Source organism: Rutidosis leptorrhynchoides, chromosome 7, assembly GCF_046630445.1.
Source record: "Rutidosis leptorrhynchoides isolate AG116_Rl617_1_P2 chromosome 7, CSIRO_AGI_Rlap_v1, whole genome shotgun sequence".
In the NCBI taxonomy this organism is placed as follows: Eukaryota; Viridiplantae; Streptophyta; class Magnoliopsida; order Asterales; family Asteraceae; genus Rutidosis; species Rutidosis leptorrhynchoides.
This window is the reverse complement of record NC_092339.1, coordinates 246,446,594-246,466,854: the sequence shown is the minus strand read 5'-3', so window position 1 is coordinate 246,466,854 and position 20,261 is coordinate 246,446,594.

The window sequence follows — 20,261 nt, the reverse complement described above, 5'->3', positions numbered from 1 at the left end:
TTCACACCTATGATATGACGTTTTGAAGGTAATGAAACATACATTACAACTATACACTTACAATTTACATTTCATGGCATTCAAGCATCAAAAAGTTCATTTTAAGTCTAACAAACCCCAACCAAAATTCAAAAAAATCAATAATCATGTGTTTGAAGTTTTCTTAATCAACCTACGCATCAAAACGAAGCTAGTGATACTAGTATCACAATTAAATCATGAACTTTAGTATTTAAAAAACATTTAATCTTCCAAAATGCAAGATTAAGCAAACTCATTTCAAATGTTCAAACTAGTTACTCAAAACAACGAATCGAGCAAACAAAACATATATTCATGTTATACACGAGCCATAGACACTAACTAACACCATTTCAAGTCAAAAACACGAATTAGAGAAAATTTAGTGTTTTAGAAATGTTACCCAAATGAGATGAAATTGGTATCAAAATGTAGAGGATGAAGAGAGGATTCCAAATATGTAATTTGTTTTGATGTTTGCTTCTTGATTCGGATTTGGATGATGAATCTTTGATGAAGATGAAAATGGGGTTTTGTTGCTAGAGAGAAAAAGAGAGGTGGAAGGTGAAGAGTGAATGATTGGTGATGGTGGGGTTTGACTAGTTGACCTAGTCAACTAGTTAGGCCCCTTTGCAACTTTGGTCCCTCAAGTTTCAAAGCGGGTGCGGGAATTAGCCAAACGAATATTTTAAAAACGTTGGTGTAACCGAGAGATGTTATAACCAAATAACGGAAATATTATGAACGTTAGTCAACGGAAGCTACGAATTTAAATAACGAAAGATATTATTTAAAAAAAAAGACAGTGTTAAAAATAAATTTAACGGAAAAACACGGGATGTTACAATATGGTGTTCCTCGAATACGAGCCGTCGTTTTCTACAATGGTTTTGAAAAACCTGGTGGTTTAGAGGTTCCCGGGTTATTGTTACAATTTAAGAAATACGGACGTTGCCGATACATATAAAGTTCATCGGGGTTGGAATCAGGTTTCTCTATTTTTATACCTTTTCCCTTATTATTTTCTTTTGCTTTATTAAATTGGGTCGAGGTAATTTCTATAATATCATAGGAATCCTCATTGGGATCTGATTCATCGGAAAATTGGTAATCTTCCCAATATTTTGCTTCCTTGGCGGAAACACCATTGACCATTTTTAACGTTGGTCCGTTGGTTGAGGATTTTCTTTTATTTAATCGATTTACTGTAGGTATCAATATTTCTTCCTCCGGAACCTCTTCTTTTTCCGGTTCCTCCTCTTCCGGTTCCTCTTCTTCTGGTTCCTCCTCTTCCGGTTCCTCCTCTTCCGGTTCCTCCTCTTCCGGTTTCTCCTCTTCTGATTCCTCTTCGAAAATTTGTGAATCTTCCCAAAGTATATTCGACTCTTCATTATTATCAGGTGAGTCGATGGGATTTATACTAGTGGTAGACATCTATCACACAATATCAAACATATTAAGAGGTTAATATATCACATAATAATTACATGTAGTTTCCAACAAAAGTGTCAAGCAATCATTTTTAAAGAAAACACGGTCGAAGTCTAGGCTCACTAATGTATCCTAACAAACTCGATAAGACATACTAATGCAAATTTCTGGTCCTCTAAGGCCAACGCTCGGATACCAACTGAAATGTCCCGTTCATATTGATTATAAACGTTCCATATTAATTGATTTCGTTGCGAGGTTTTGACCTCTATATGAGACGTTTTTCAAATACTGCTTTCGTTTTTAAAAATAAACCATAACCTTTATTTTATCGACAACGTTAAAAGGGCACCACCTAGATTATCATAAATGATAATCTAAAAAATATCACACTTACACACTACCAATACATATTGATTTACAATATTAATATGTTACAACAAAGTATATTTCGAATGCAGTTTTAAAATATTATACAAGCATGCTGACCCCAAATCTTATCCATATATTAGCATGCAACAGCGGAAGCTCTTAATAATCACCTGAGAATAAATGTGCTTTAAACATCAACAAAAATGTTGGTGAGTTATAGGTTTAACCTATATATTTATCAAATCGTAATAATAGACCACAAGATTTCATATTTCAATATACATCCCATACATAGAGATAAAAATCATTCATATGGTGAACACCTGGTAACTGACATTAACAAGATGCATATAAGAATATCCCCATCATTCTGGGACATCCATCGGACATGATATAAAACTCGAAGTACTAAAGCATCCGGTACTTTGGATGGGGTTCGTTAGGCCCAATAGATCTATCTTTAGGATTCGCGTCAATTAGGCGTGCACTAATTCTCAAAATTAGTGATGTTCCCTAATTCTTAGGCTACCAAGCAAAAGGGGCATATTCGGCTTCGATCATTCAGCCATAGAAAGTAGTTTCATGTACTTGTGTCTATTTTGTAAAACATTTATAAAGCTGCATGTATTCTCATCCCAAAAATATTAGATTTTAAAAGTGGGACTATAACTCACTTTCACAGATTTTTACTTCGTCGGGAAGTAAGACTTGGCCACTGGTCGATTCACGAACCTATAACAAATATGTACATATATATCAAAGTATGTTCAAAATATATTTACAACATTTGTAATATGTTTTAATGTTTTAAATATTTTCAGTCAGCTGTCCTCGTTAGTAACCTACAACTAGTTGTCCATAGTTAGATGTACAGAAATAAATTGATATATTATCTTGACCCAATCCACGACCCAATGTATACAAGTCTCAGGCTAGATCACAACTCAAAGTATATATATTTTTGGAATCAACCTCAACCCTGTATAGCTAACTCCAACATTACTGCATATAGAGTGTCTATGGTTGTTCCAAATAAAATATATAGATGGGTCGATATGATATGTTAAAACATTTGCATACGTGTCTATGGTATCTCAAGATTACATAATATATTAGAATACATGTATAATACAATATAAGTTAGCTAGGATATGATTTGTATAGAATTGTTACAATATTTCCCGTAGCTACAACAATCAAAAAATATCCAATCTTGTTTTACCCATAACTTCTTCGTTTTAAATCCGTTTTGAGTGAATCAAATTGGTATGGTTTCATATTGAACTCTATTTTATGAATCTAAACAGAAAAAGTATAGGTTTATAGTCAAAAATATAAGTTACAGGTCATTTTTGTAAGAGGTAGTCATTTCAGTCGAAAGAATGATGTCTTGATGACCATTTTGAAAAACATACTTCCACTTGGAGTTTAACCATGATTTTTGGATATAGTTTCATGTTCATAAGAAAAATAATTTTCCCAGAAGAAAAACTTTTAAATCAAAGTTTATCATAGTTTTTAATTATCAAACCCAAAACAGCCCGCGGTGTTACTACGACGGCGTATGTCCGGTTTTACGGTGTTTTTCGTGTTTCCAGGTTTTAAATCATTAAGTTAACATATCATATAGATATAGAACATGTTTTTAGTTGATTTTAAAATTCAAGTTAGAAGGATTAACTTTTGTTTGCGAACAAGTTTAGAATTAACTAAACTATGTTCTAGTGATTTCAATTTTAAACCTTCGAATAAGGTAGTTTTATATATATGAATCGAATGATGTTATGAACATAATTACTGCCTCGATTTTTGTGGATAAACCTACTGGAAATGAGAAAAATAGATCTAGCTTGAAAGGATCCTTGGATGGCTTGAAAGTTCTTGAAGCGGAATCATGACACGAAAACAAGTTCAAGTAAGATTTCCACTCGAAATAAGATTGTTATAGTTATAGAAATTGAATCAAAGTTTGAATATGAGAATTACCTTGTATTAGAAAGATATCTTACTATAAATAAGAAAGATTTCTTGAGGTTGGATGATCACTTTACAAGATTGAAAGTAAGCTAGCAAACTTGGAAGTATTCTTGATTTTATGAAACTAGAACTTATAGAATTTATGAAGAACACTTAGAACTTGAAGATAGAACTTGAGAGAGATCAATTAGACGAAGAAAATTAAATAATAAGAGTGTTTTTAGGTGTTTTTAGTCGTTGGTATATGGATTAGATATAAAGGATGTGTAATTTTATTTACATGTAAATAAGTCATGAATGATTACTAATATTTTTGTAATTTTATGAGATATTTCATGCTAGTTGCCAAATGATGGTTCCCACATGTGTTAGGTGACTCACATGGGCTGCTAAGAGCTGATCATTGGAGTGTATATACCAATAGCACATACATCTAAAAGTTGTGTATTGTACGAGTACGAATACGGGTGCATACGAGTAGAATTATTGATGAAACTGAATGAGGATGTAATTGTAAGCATTTTTGTTAAGTAGAAGTATTTTGATAAGTGTCTTGAGGTCTTTCAAAAGTGTATGAATACATATTAAAACACTACATGTATATACATTTTAACTGAGTCGTTACATGAAAATGTTGTTTTGAAACCTTTAGGTTAATAATCTTGTTAAATGTTGTTAACCCATTGTTTATTATATATAAAGAGATGTTAAATTATTACATTATCATGATATTATGATATATTAATATATCTTAGTATGATATATATACAGTTAAATGTTGTTACAACGATAATCGTTACATATATGTCTCGTTTCGAAATCATTAAGTTAGTAGTCTTGTTTATACATATGTAGTTCATTGTTAATACACTTAATGACATGTTTACTTATCATTTATCATGATTAAACATAGTGTATCAATATCTTAATATGATTCATGTGTATTTAGTAAGACGTTGTTATAACGATAATCGTTATATATATATATCGTTTCGAGTTTCTTAATTCAATAAACTCAATTTTATGTATATAACATATTGTTAAAATACCTAATGAGATATTTACTTATCATAATATCATGTTAACTATATATATAATCATATATATATGTCATCATATAGTTTTTACAAGTTTTAACGTTCGTGAATCACCGGTCAACTTGGGTGGTCATTTGTCTATATGAAACCTATTTAAATAAATCAAGTCTTAACAAGTTTGATTGCTTAACATGTTGGAAACACTTAATCATGTAAATAATAATTTCATTTAATATATATAAACAAGGAAAAGTTCGGGTCACTACAACTATTCCCATATCAGTTGAGCCGCCAACGGCCCAGGCATTTGAGATCACCGGGAGCCTACCTGACGAGGAGCCTTTCCCGAGCCTATCCCACTTGGAGTTGCCGTCAGACCTCAGTTTGGATTCACTACTAGGCCCTGAGTTGGATATAGGACAACCACTTGAGTACTTGCCGAGACTAGAGGATGATGATGATCTCTTTAGATACTTCGCAGCGCCGACTCAGCACATTGACCAAGATAGTATTCCATAGACTACTTTACTTTATTTTACTTTTAGTTTATCTTTTCGAAGCATTATACTAAAGAAGTTATATATAGTGGAAATGCTTCCTTTCTCTTTTTGTTCTTCATGCAGAAATATTATCAAAAGAGACTGGTCCTTAGGAGACTGACCGTAGGAAGGCCCGGCACTAGGAAAGTAAGATGACCATAGGGAAGTAATCCTTCCTCAAACCTATTTCGATTATTACGCACTAAAATCTCTAAGTGTGGTGTAACCCCCGCAATTAACTTAGAAATTTTAGAAGTCGATGTCCTTAATTTATAAAGTATTAAAATATTCTTCCTATAGAACATTAGGGACAATGTTCTTCTAAGTGTGGGGTAATGGGTAAAGGTTTCAAAAGTTTTAAAGGTCGAGTAGCCGTAAAACGCCAAGTTTTGAAAAATTCTTTAGTCCAAAAAGTAATTAAGCAATGGATATTGGGTGATTTCAAAAAATTTTTACCCTATTTTTGCCCAAAAGATCTAATAAAATTGCTAGAAATCGGTTTTCGGAACATTTATTAGAACGGAACGATTAAGCTGAAACTTATGTTTTGTGTCAAAGGTGAGGAATCTTGGACCCAAAGTATCTGTATGTCCCATCAAGTCTACAGTACTTTGTCATTTCAATTGATGAGTGTGTCAGTGTACGGTTCAAGTTAAAACTTGGTTCTGACATACGTTTAAAGACCAATGGTTAGTAAGCGCCATACGTGGTGCAGGTGCGATACTCCTTCCGAAATCATTCTGAATAGAGAAGACAAAAAGCCATCCATTTTCGTTTCCACTCCACGCAATTTAAACCAACCAACTCACATAAAGAGTTGATGAATCAGAAATATTCACCCCAAATTCACTCCTAAATACACCATTTACCTTCACTCCCCTTTCCATTCATCAAAAGATCCAAAGATTAATAAAGAGATAGATCGATCAAATTCACTTCAAAAGCACTTGTTGAAAGATTCCGAACCCCTGAATGTTTTTGATAGGTCAAAGACCTATTTTCAGTGGATTATCACTTCCTTTCTGGCCACCAGGTACGAAATACAAAATTTATGAAGAAAGAGTATGCCGAATATATATATATATATATATATATATATATATATATATATATATATATATATATATATATATATATATATATATATATATATATATATATATATATATATATATATATATATATATATATATATATATATGATGAAAGAGTAAAGTCTCTATGAATAAGGCAATGAAAAACCCGTGAAGTTGCCCTGAAGAAGGATGCCGGAAGAGCCAAGGAAAATTCTAGACAAAATCTTAGCAAAATCTGCCTCTTCCGAAGAAAACTTTTTGGGATTCTAGGTCGTTCTCTATCCAAAAATGGATACTCTGAAAAATTAAAGTCTATCAATTCTCTCAAAAAATCAATAGATCTGGATACCTTTCACCAAATCTGTAACATCCTCGATCGAGCCTAGCTGTAAGGTTACTAAAATGCCCTTAAGTTAGTATTATGTTATTATATGCTTTTGGTTTTTATTTAATATTTACAATTAAATAAGAATGTGGTTAGGACCAGTTTGTGACAAGGGTCATAGTACAGGTTTGTTTATTTATTTTGGACTTCGTTTGGGTTGCCAAATGATGTATGAAAGATATCAGATAACTGATAAATACCTTTGTGATTCACAGTGTGGTAAAATTAAACCAAATTAAATAACTATAGTGCTGCTTCTCTCCTCACTTTTCAGACTTTTCCACAAACACACACTAAACACCTCGTTCTTCACCTACACCAAACCCTAATCCTTAATTCTTATTTTAGAGTTCAAATCGTTCACAGCCTTGTGTTCTCTATGATTTACTGATTCTTTTAAGGTAAGGTTTGTATCATTTCGTGATTTAATCTTTGAGAAATTAAGAATTTTGTGTTAGTTTTCATAAATGTGTAATTTGGGTCAAAATGGGTTGATTTAGTGTTGTTTGTGTCAAAACCTTGTGGGTTTATGTTTTAAAATGATCAGTGTATCAGATTTGGTAAGTTTTGAGGTTAAAAACGAGCTCTAGGTCGAGAATTGATGAGTTTGGTGAGAAACCCGTCACTTTGGCAGCTGCTGCAACAGATGAACTACCCTTGGCCGATGGTCGTTGACCCTCGACCGACGGTGTCTGATGATCGGCCGATGGAATAGACCCTCGACCGATGGTGTGAGTCCTTTGACCAACGGTTGAAATTTTAACGATCGACCGATAGTGTAGTCCCTCGACCGATGGTGTAGTGACGATCGACCGATGATCTTTGGCAGTGAAATATTTTACCAAGTGTTGATTTCTAGCCGTTATGCTGCCCGTTCGTATTTTGATGATTATGATGTAAATTTTGAAAGTTGATGTAAATTTTGAAAGTGCATAAGTATTAAGCAAAAATTTTAGCGAACATTTTTTGATACAAAAATTTATATATTGTGTTATTTGGTGCTATTAGACAGTAACTAACTTGATTTGCCTTATGTTCAGGTGAAAAAGATAAGGAAGTCACTCAGTAGTAGATTATCTGAGCTGGTTGCTGGTAATTGGTGAGTGGGACTAACTAGAGAATATAGTATATAGAAGCATGTTATATTATGATTGACATGCTTGTTAGATATACTTATTGTTGTGGTTAGTTAGTACTTGTGATGACTGCATGTTAGTTGATGCTTGTCTGCTGGAGCCCAGTGCGTCCCTATTGTGTGGTAGCCTCGGTAGGAGAGATTAACCTGCGGGTTGGGTTCCTCTGTGTTAGCCTAGACAGCCGTGGTGTATATATATGTGAATGACGCGTCCGTCGTGTGTGGATTATGTATATACATACGGTGGTGGAGGAACTTCTGGTAAGCCCCAGTTCGATCAGCTGGCGGTTAATGGTTTGGCCGAGCCGCCAGAGTCTCTGTAGACGGCACTTGGGTGATGTTTGTGTGTTAGATTATGTGACATGATTAGTATAACACTTAAGTATGCTATGGCCTGTAGTTAGTCGTACTCACTTAGCTTCGTGCTAATTCCCCTCCATCTCCTCCCTGCAGGTTATTAGTTTTTGTAAATGTCGCATTTTGGGGAGAAGACGGGCATGGCGATGTAATGTTTGACAAGGTTAACTCTGATGTAGTCTTTTAGAATATGAACCATGTACTTTTGAAAACAGAATGTATTTACGACTTTTCCTGTTAATATGTAATTTGTTTTAATGACATGTGACATCGGTTTGTATAAATGTTGATATCGTATTTAATTAATATTATGCTTCCGCCACGTATTTAAAAAAAAATTAGCGATGTCACAAGTTAGTATCAGAGCTTAGTTTGGCAGCATGCGCATTGTGATCTAAATGTCATGTTCCCAAACTTTGTAGAGTCATGTCAAACATAACATGTTGGGAATGGGTTAAGTGAGTACTAGGACAGGTTATATGTTAGTTGTTAGTACTAACAGAGTTTATACTAAGCCTTGGTGTGAGTGCTGTGGTAGTGCAGTAATGACAGATAATGAAGCAAATGCTACTGGCCCTAATGTCCCTGGAACTGGTATCTTCAGAGCTCCCGATGAGGATGGGCATGTGTCATCGAAAAAGGAAACCTCCCAAGAAGTTATAAACCTTCAGGGTCGACTACTAGAAGCCCAAGAGAAAATTAAGGAACTAGAACAAGAGCGGGCGCAATGGAACCCTAATATCACTGCGTTGAACACAACTTTTCCTTCAAACCTTTATACCCAAGCCGGTGGCAGTTCCCAATCACAATTTCCTCAAAACACCTATCAAAACCTCCAAATGCCATTCCCGTTTAACCAGGCATTTTCAAATCAAATGATGTACCCATTTCAAGTTCTCGATACGAAAAAGAAGTGCACCTATAAACAGTTTCTTGATTGCAAACCTCCATAATATCATGGTCACACAAACCCTACAATGAACCTTAATTGGCTGAGAGAAGTGGAGAGAGCATTAGAAGCGTGTTTTTGTGAGCCCGAATCTATGGTGCTATTTGCTAGTAGGCTTCTCAAGGGGGAAGCAATGGAATGGTGGGATTCTATTACTGAAAATTTACACAAAGAACAGATCAGCCAAATTACCTAGGAACAATTTGCTGCTAAGGTTCGTGAGCAGTATTGTTCTGAGTATGAAATGGAAAGATTGAAAACTGAGTTTCTGAGTATGCGGATGACAGAAAGTATGACAATTGATTAGATTTTCAGAGATTTTACATCTAAGTTAAGGTTTGTTCAGCAGTGGGTACCAACTGAGAAGGATAAAATTCAGCATTTTATGCGGGTGATTAATCCGGAGTACAGAACCTTTGTGAGATTTGCAACAACCTTGGCACAGGCTCATGAGATGGCTAAAGTTACTGAAGGTGATATAATGGCAGCGAAAAGAGAAAGTTCAAAAGGTTGATTTTTTGGGGGAAAATCAGAAAGTCAATCAGGTGGACAGTCGACTCAGCAGTCGAGTAAGCAATCTGGTTTTCGTGGTAAAAAGTCAGGTAGGTTTAAACAGAAAAGTAAATCTGGTATTAGTGGGTCGGGTTCAACTCAGTCTGGGTGGTGTAATGTTTGTAAGTCAACCCATGTCGGTCCGTGTTCTCCAATGACCAGAAGGTGTTTGAAATGTAGAGTGTTAGGTCATGAATCAATAGCTTGTTCATTTAAGTCTAATGTTTGTTGGAGTTTCCATCAAGAGGGGCATAGATCTGCAAATTGTCCATCTGCGTCAAGAGCCGGTTCTGGGGCAGGGTCAGGGGCGAGGTCAGTAACTTCTGGGGGATCTTCTGCTTCTACTGTTGGGTAGAAGAGAAAGAATCCTCCAATAGCAGAGGCAAGGGCGTTTCAGATGATGGTAGACGCTGCAACCGCTACTGATGACGTCATTACCGGTATGTTCTTAGTTAATTCCTTGCCAGCTCGTGTGTTGTTTGATTCAGGAGTAAATCGTTCTTTTATGTCCTTAGGCTTCTGTGATAAGCTGAAGTTGCCTGTTAGGATGTTAGATGAGCCTTTGGGAATAGAAGTAGCAGATGGTAAAATGGTTCCTTGCACATCATCTGTGTCTGGAATTACCATCAAAATTGACGGCCATTCCTTCCCTTTAACATGTTTGTTGATGCCTATACCTAGCTTTGATGTAGTCATAGGCATGAATTGGTTAAGAGCTACTAGGGCTAATATTAAGTGTGATAAGAAGATGATTTCTTTCCATTTGGCTGACGGATCCCGAGTGATAGCTAGGGGAGAGCGCAATGGATTTAACTTCCCTATGGTTTCCCTAATGAAAGCTCAGAAGGCGATATCGAAAGGGTGTGATTCATTCTTAGCTTATGTGATTGATGTTAAGAAAGAAAAGAAGCAGGTGACCGATATTCCCGTTGTGTCAGAATTTCCCGAAGTCTTTCCAGATGATCTACCAGGGTTACCTCCAGTACGTGAAGTAGAGTATAAAATCGATTTAGTTCCAGGTGATACGCCAGTTACAAAAGCTCCTTATAGATTAGCTCTGTCAGAAATCCGAGAGATGATGTCTCAGATTTAGGAACTGTTAGATAAGGGGTTTATTTGACCATGTTCTTCACCGTGGGGTGCTCCTGTGTTGTTTGTGAAGAAGAAAGATGGGTCGCTTAGAATGTGTATAGATTACCGTGACTTGAATAAGAGAACAATAAAGAATAAGTATCCAATACCGAGAATATATGATTTGTTTGATTAGTTACAGGGTGCTTCCTACTTTTCAAAGATTGATTTACGTTCAGGGTATCATCAGGTACGTGTTACTGAGAACGATGTACCGAAAATAGTGTTTAGAACTAGATATGGTCATTATGAATTTCTAGTTATGCCATTTGGGTTAACAAACGCGCCGACAGTGTTTATGGATATAATGAACAGAGTGTGTCATCAGTATCTCGATAAGTTTGTGATTGTCTTCATAGATGATATCTTGATATATTCGAAAATAGAGAAAGATCATGCTACGCATCTGAGGTTGGTGTTAGAGCATCAGAAACAGGAACAGTTGTACGCTAAGTTCTCCAAATGTGAATTTTGGCTGCGGGAAGTACAGTTTCTGGGTCATGTGATTTGTGAACAGGGTATCAAAGTGGATCAGTCTAAGATAGAAGCTGTAATGAATTGGAACTCGCCGAAAATGCCGACAGAAATTAAGAGTTTTCTGGGTTTAGCAGGTTATTACCGCAGATTTATTAAAGACTTTTCTAAAATAGCAGGTCCGTTGAACAAGTTAACCAAAAAAGATGTAGCCTTTCGATGGACTAATGAACAAGAAAAGGCTTTTCAGACCCTTAAGCAGTTGTTATGTCAAGCACCAGTTTTAACTTTACCAGAGGGAACTGAAGATTTTGTGGTTTACTGTGATGCATCACGCGCAGTTCTGGGTTATGTTTTGATGCAAAGAAATAAAGTCATAGCGTATGCTTCACGACAGCTGAAAAATCATGAACGAAACTACCCTACTCATGATTTAGAGTTAACTGCAGTCGTGTTTGCTTTGAAGCTTTGGAGACATTATTTGTATGGTACATATTGTGAAATCTATACAGATCATAAGAGTCTTCAGTACATCTTTTCGCAGAAAGAATTAAATATGCGTCAACGTCGATGTTTAGAATTAATTAAAGACTACGATTATGAGATTCAGTACCATCTGGGTAAAGCAAATGTGGTAGCAGATGCTCTGAGTCGCAAGAAAACAACCGAAAATGTTAGATTCATGAGAATAGAGATAGTTTCAGACTTGATTGATCGATTGAAAACCGTTCAGTAAGTAGCCTTGAATGACGAAAACCTAAAGACTGAACAGATGACCAAAAGAAAATTTGACCTATGCAACGATTCTAGAGGATTAAAGACCTATAAAGACCGAATTTGGGTGCCTAAGCTGGGAGAATTGAGGGATTTAATCCTTAAAGAAGCGCATAAATTGAGATTGTCAGTGCATCCGGGTAGTAAAAAGATGTATAGAGACTTGAAAATGTTGTATTGGTGGCCGACAATGAAGCCAGATGTTGCAAGTTTCGTTGAAAAATGTCATATTTGTACGCAAGTTAAAGCAGAACATCAGAAACCATATGGGTCTTTACAACAGTTAGAAATTCCTTAGTGGAAATGGGATCATATAACGATGGATTTTGTAACCAAATTACCCCGAACCCAGAAAGGTCATGACATGATCTGGGTGATAGTGGATCGTCTGACAAAGAGTGCTCACTTCTTAGCTACTTGTGAAACCGCGTCGTTGAGTGATTTGGCAGATTTATACTTGAAAGAGATCGTTAGTCGACATGGTGTACCGTTGTCTATAGTTTCTGACAGAGATACTAGGTTTGTATCGAACTTCTAGAACAGTTTACAACAGAATCTGGGTACACATATGAATTTAAGTACAACATATCATCCTCAGATAGATGGTCAGAGTGAACGTACAATTCAGACGTTAGAAGACATGTTGAGAGTGTGTGTCTTAGAATATTGTGATTCTTGGGATTCGTATCTTCCATTGATAAAGTTTACTTACAACAATTCGTATCATTCGAGTATCAGAATGCCGCCGTATGAAATGTTGTATGGTCGAAAATGCAGAACTCCCACGTGTTGGCTAGAAGCAGGTGAGAAACAATTTGCAGGTCCCGAAATTATTCAGATAACCGCAGAAAAGGTCGAAATTGCACGTGATAAGTTAAAAGAAGCCAGAGACCGGCAAAAGATGTATGCTGATTCGCGCAGACGTCCGGTAACATTTAATGTAGGTGATCGTGTATACCTAAAAGCTTCGCCATGGAAAGGGGTGATCAGATTCAGTAAACGTGGTAAATTAGCGCCGAGATTTATTGGGCCATTTCCGATCATAGAAATTTTGAACAATCAGAATGTTGTTTTAGATCTTCCTTCAGAGTTAGCAGGAATTCACAACACGTTCAATGTGTGTTATTTAAGGAAGTGTAAAGTAGACGACGAAAGTTTGATTCTTCCGTTGAAAGATTTGAAAGTTGATTTGACTAAGAAATTAGTAGAAGAGCGGGTTAAAATATTGGATAAGAAAGTCACAAGGCTAAGAAAGAAACAGATTCCAATGGTGTTAGTGGAATGGCGGCACAGTTTAGGTTCTAACATGACGTGGGAAACCGAGGAGTTAATGAGGACGCGCTATCCCCAGTTGTTTGACCTTGAACAGATTCCGAGGACAGAATCTTCTTAAGGCGGGTAGATTTGTAACATCCTCGATCGGGCCTAGCTGTAAGGTTACTAAAATGCCTTTAAGTTAGTATTGTGTTATTATATCTTTTATTTTTTATTTAAAATTTACAATTAAATAAGAATGTGGTTAGGACCAGTTTGTGACAAGGGTCACAGAACAGGTTTATTTATTTATTTTGGACTTCATTTAGGTTTCCAAATGATGTACGAAAGATATCAGATAACTGATAAATACCCGTGTGATGCACAGTGTGGGAATTAAACCCAATTAAATAACTATAGTTCTTCTTCTCTCCTCACTTTCCAGAATTTTCCACAAACACACACTAAACACCTCGTTCTTCACCTACACCAAACCCTAATCCTTAATTCTTGTTTTAGAGCTCAAATTGTTCATAGCCTTGTGTTCTCTACCATTTACTGATTCTTTTAAGGTAAGGTTTGTATCATTTTGTGATTTAATCTTTGAGAAATTAAGAATTTTGTGTTATTTTTCATAAAAGTGTAATTTGGGTCAAAATGGGTTGATTTAGTGTTGTTTGTGTCAAAACCTTGTGGGTTTATGTTTTAAAATGATCAGTGTATCAGATTTGGTAAGTTTTGAGGTTAAAAACGAGCTCTAGGTCGAGAATTGGTGAGTTTGGTGAGAAACCCGTCACTTTGGCAGCTGCTACAACAGATGAACTACCCTCGGCCGATGGCCATTGACCCTTGATCGATGGTATCTGACGATCGACCGATGGACTAGACCCTCGACCGATCGTGTGAGTCCTTCGACTAACGGTTGAAATTTTAACGATCGACCGATAGTGTAGTCCCTCGACCGATAGTGTAGTCACGATCGGCCGATAGTCTCTGACGATCGACCGATGGTCTTTGGCAGTGAAATATTTTACCAAGTGTTGATTTCTAGCCGTTATGCTGCCCGTTCGTATTTTGATGATTATGATGTAAATTTTGAAAGTTGATGTAAATTTTGAAAGTGCATAAGTGTTAAGCAAAAATTTTAGCGGACATTTTTTGATACAAAAATTTATATATTGTGTTATTTGGTGATATTAGACAGTAACTAACTTGATTTGCCTTATGTTCAGGTGAAAAAGATAAGGAAGCCGCTCAGTAGTAGATTATCTGAGCTGGTTGCTGGTAATTGGTGAGTGGGACTAACTTGAGAATATAGTATATAGAAGCTTGTTATATTATGATTGACATGCTTGTTAGATATACTTATTGTTGTAGTTAGTTAGTACTTGTGATGACTGCATGTTAGTTGATGCTTATCTGCTGGAGCCCAGTGTGTCCCTATTGTGTGGTAGCCTCGGTAGGAGAGATCAACCTGCGGGTTGGGTTCCTCTGTGGTAGCCTAGACAGCCGTGGTGTATAGATATGTGAATGACGCATCCGTCGCGTGTGGATTATGTATATACATACGGTGATGGAGGAACTTCTGGTAAACCCCAGTCCGATCAGCTGGTGGTTAATGATTTTGCCGAGCCGCCAGAGTCTCTGTAGACGGCACTTGGGTGATGTTTGTGTGTTAGATTATGTGAAATGATTAGTATAACACTTAAGTATGCTATGGCCTGTAGTTAGTCGTACTCACTTAGCTTCGTGCTAATTCCCCTCCATCTCCTCCCTGCAGGTTATTAGTTTTTGTAAATGTCGCATTTTGGGGAGAAGACGGGCATGGCGATGTTATGTTTGACAGGGTTAACTCTGATGTAGTCTTTTAGAATATGAACCATGTACTTTTGAAAACAGAATGTATTTACGACTTTTCCTGTTAATATGTAATTTGTTTTAATGACACGTGACATCGGTTTGTACAAATGTTGATATCGTATTTAATTAATATTATGCTTCCGCCACGTATATAAAAAAAAATATTTAGCGGTGTCACAAAATCCATAAATTTCTCGACCAAACCTTACAACCCATCTTCCTCTTGAAAGAATGCCTAGGAAGAAGATCAGTGCTGTCCTTACTTAACCGGTGCAGATATCGATACTTTACCAAGCCTATGATGAGAACTATTACACGACTGGCTTTTGAGCGACAATACAATTATAATAGAACACCCTAAACACTTGAGTGATATGAGTGACCCGCTAGTGAGGAGCCTGATCATGTATACTCTACATCTGAGAGTTGGAAAGTACGCCTTTTTCACTATGGACGCAATTGAAATCTAGCGACCAAATCATCGAAGCTCGAAACTTTTTCTAATACTTTCGAAAGATGTGCTGACTTCTGATGAAGGCATAATAAAAAGATCTACGGGTGAGGCAAGGGAGAATCTATTAGGAAGATTCTTATATTCCCGCTTTTTGCTTGAGGACAAGCAAAGCCAAGTGTGGGGTATTTGATATTGGCCAAAAAGTCACATTTTTATCCCCAATATTAAGCCCTAGAACAATAAAGATTAAAAATTTATGGGCAAAATTATTGCCTCTTTAGTTGATATTGTAGATTAAGTAATTACGAAGGCGATGCAAAAAGAATCAAGTAAAACGGAGCTAAAACAAAGATTCTAGAGCAAAAACGGTGAAAGACAAGAAATCAAGTTACGATACAGTGAAATCAAGTTGACCAGGCATAGCAAACGGCCTGCCATACGGTTTGCCAAACGGCTTGCCAAATGGCTTGCCAGTATGGCAAACGGCCTTCCAAACGGTTAGAGCAAACGGCCTCGTTAAACAGGTTCCCTTAGCAAACGGGCCCTGCAAACGGCTTGCCAAACGGCCTGCCAGCCGTTTGCATGCAAATTTCAAGTCTATTTAAAGGGCTTTCTCCATCCATTTCAACACACACTCAATTTGTATTTCATTTCATATTTTCAAGTTTTTAGTTAGTTTTTAGTAGTAGTTAGCTTAGCTTTTATTTTCCGGAGGATATCCCGGCGAGTCCCTGCGATCTCGGGCATATTTCTTCGGCCTTTTCAGGTTTTTATCCGAAATGCTTGTCTTTTGTATTAAACATGTGTTCTTACTTTTTATGTTTAATGATGCGTTCCGATATTACCATGATAGCTTAATTAATATGTATGTTGCCATGATAGAAGTTTGGGTTAGCGTAATTATGTTAATATAGTACGATTACTGTTATAATACTGAACTAGGAAGTCTGATAGATTTGTATGCAAGCATCTTAAGGATTGACCAACCTAGGTTGTGATCAGGACTTGTTCACCTATATGAAATTAGCTACTTCATAGGATTAAGACCCCTGGTTATACTGTATTTGAAGATTCTATGAACTCGGTATGGCCTGAGTTCTCGAGAGGCATTTAATGCGCTTTTAGGACACAGAACTTAGGAATTGAGACATGAATGACCTAGTATGCCTATTGACTGTTCCGAAGAGACTTCTTAGGAGCTATTAAGATCTAGTTAGTGCCTTCACTGTGTGATCCAAGCCTATTGCATGTTCTTGTTTGATTGTTGCCCTAGGTTTTAGTCATATCAACCGTTTAGGTATTCATTAGGTTTCTATCTGCTTTACTATCAGTATATCAACTGTAATGATGTATAATGTTTGAATTGATATGATCTCATTAGTATGATGGAATGGTTGTTAGTTTTCATTTAAGGTTTTGCCAACTTAAACCGACGGATTCCTTCCGTTTGTGATCAGTGTTCAATCGACACGTCACGTTGTTATTCAGTCAACCAAACTGATAATGAGGGTTAGGATTAGAGCTTAACTCACTAATAAACCTAGTACTTTACTGAGGATAACCTCTGAGGTATAGCTACCCTTCAATTATACGACCAAGTGACATACTTCTCACTGCTCAAAGAGAACTCCGAGAGTTCAGAGACAAGTAGGTCTGTGTAATTGGCTCATCCAACCATATCTACATCATTCCAAGCATAGTCTTAACATAAGCATAATTACCTTTCCCTAACCCAATACTGATATCTTGGTCAACATTTTCCTGATCTGCATACTCCAGATATCCTTCCACTTATTTACCTTTCTGCACTTAGGACTTTTAGCTAAAACCAATTACTATCTTTTATCCAGGTAATTTAACCAAAAGACAATTATCCACTTGATCTTCAATTAGTTATTCCATAAAAAAAAACATGACACTAGGTTAACTTACACCTTCTACACCTTAGAAAGTAAAAGTAAATTTAGGCCCCGCACAATATAAATAAACGAAGACACTTTGTGTTACCGAACCGGACGTCCCGCGACCTAACGACACCGCACAAATAAAACCGTCCGTTAGTAGCACATCAAGGTCTTTCGTCAAGTTCTGTTCTGCACGCCATCTGCGCGCCGCGCATATGGTCAGACAGGAAACTATCGTTGTTTTAAAAAAAGTCGTGTTTTCTCGTAAAGAGTTTTTGGGACGTTACAACTAATTTTTAGTCACGGATACCTACTACTTGCCAGTAAACCAGCGAATAATTGTGAAAATACATTAAAATATTAAATTAAATAATATATAATTAAGTATATATAACGGTATACCCGCCGATTGTTGATTAATTAGTAATAACATTAAGGATTAACATGTAATCACAAATAATTAGAAGAACATTAAAGTAAAACTTACTTGATGGAAGAATCGTTGTGCAATTAGGGTTTAGTGATGAAGTCATAATCTTTAGGATTGATTAATTCAAGTACTAATATCTATAATCCAAAGGAGGGATTTATTCTCTTGAGTTTTGGTGTTCCAGAGAAAATACGTAATATGATATTATACATGAAACCACAACCCTAATATTTTTATATGTTATTATGACAGATATTTCCATTAAATAACTGTCAAATTTAGTTAGGGGTATGTTATATCATCTTGGCAAACTTGAGGGGTGTAATATGACAAATGGTGATAAAGGCCACCATAATGATAATACGGGTCTAACATTCTTCCACTTGTCTGAATTACCATTTTCAGATTAACTTCAAATTAGATTGGCCAAGTTTATCATAATTATCATAATTTCATATAGCACCAAAGCAAAAAAGATACAGCCTTACGTGTCGCGTTTGACATGGGACCCCCATCAATCATACTAATGGTACTAATTTGAAATGCATGATTTCTTTAAGCCAAAATGACAAGAACATAATGTGGTACACAACATTAATTTGTCTATAACGAAAGTTAGGTGTACACATTTGTAGTAAATATAGACAAACAAGACATTATAAGTGAAAGATATTCTCTTAAAGTGCTTTCATTAAGAATTAAACGTCATCATGAAATACTGCACTAACTACAACATCATATGAGGTCTCAACAAAAATCCATTTTAGTCACGTGACTTGTAAATACATTGGGTGGTAGAACTTTAGTTAGCGGATCCACAAGCATTTCATGAGTTCTAATGTGCTCGATACATATACATTGTTCCTCCACTCTTTCACGTACGAATAAGTACTTTGTATCGAGGTATAAACCAGCTTCAGTCAAACTGTTACTGTTCCAGAAGCTCACGGCTCGCTATTATCGCAGTAAATCTTCAATGGCCTTGAGATGGAATTAACAATCATGAGTCCAATGATCAAGTTTTTCAACAACATGGCTTGACATGTCGCATTATAAAGCGTAAATACTCAGCCATCATCGCTGAAGTCGTCGTTAGCACATGCTTATGAATCTTCCAATAAATAGGCCCACCTGACAACATAAAAATATATCCCATAGTCGACCTACTAGTATCTTTGCATTTCGCAAAGTCGGAATCTGAGTATCCAATGACTTCAAGGTTTTCGGTTCTACTGTAGGTCAATTTGTTCTTAATGTGTCAAAAGTGTGTGCAGTAGTTCTTAATTTGTCTTTCAACTTTTAAATTTATAAAACCTTTATTTTACTTGTAACACCCTAACGAGCAACAAACCCCAATCAGATGTAGTATTTTAGGTTATCATCCCAAGAGAGCGTAGATGCGTTTTAAGTTGGCTTATTAGATATCTTAGTCCTTATTAAAGAACTAAAGATAGATTTTTATGTCTTTTAAGGTTGTTGATTCTTATCTCTTAGGAAAGAGATGATTAAAGATGTGTTTTCAATAAATAAAATAACAAGATATAAAGCAAGAAATAACGAATTAAAATAAACAATTGTAAATAAAAGCAGTTACATTAACGAATAACTCATACAGGAATCATATTAGGTAAGTTTCATAACTTATATTAACACAAGTCAAGATAACAATCATAGACAAATTATTATCCCTAAACTGAAATGTCCCGTTCATATTGATTATAAACGTTTCATATTAATTAATTTCGTTGTGAGGTTTTGACCTCTATATGAGACATTTTTCAAAGACTGCATTCGTTTTTAAAATAAACCATAACATTTATTTTATCGACAAGGTTTAAAGGACACCACCTAGATTATCCAGAAATGATAATCTAAAAATATCACACTTACACACTACCAATACATATTGGTTTACAATATTAATATGTTACAACAAAGTAAATTTCGAATGCAGTTTTAAACAATATTATACAAGCATGCGGACACCAAATCTTGTCCATATTTTTGCATGCAACAGTGGAAGCTCTTAATAATCACCTACGAATAAACATGCTTTAAATGCCAACAAAAAATGTTGGTGAGTTATAGGTTTAACCTATATATTTATCAAATCGTAATAATAGACCACAAGATTTCATATTTCAATATA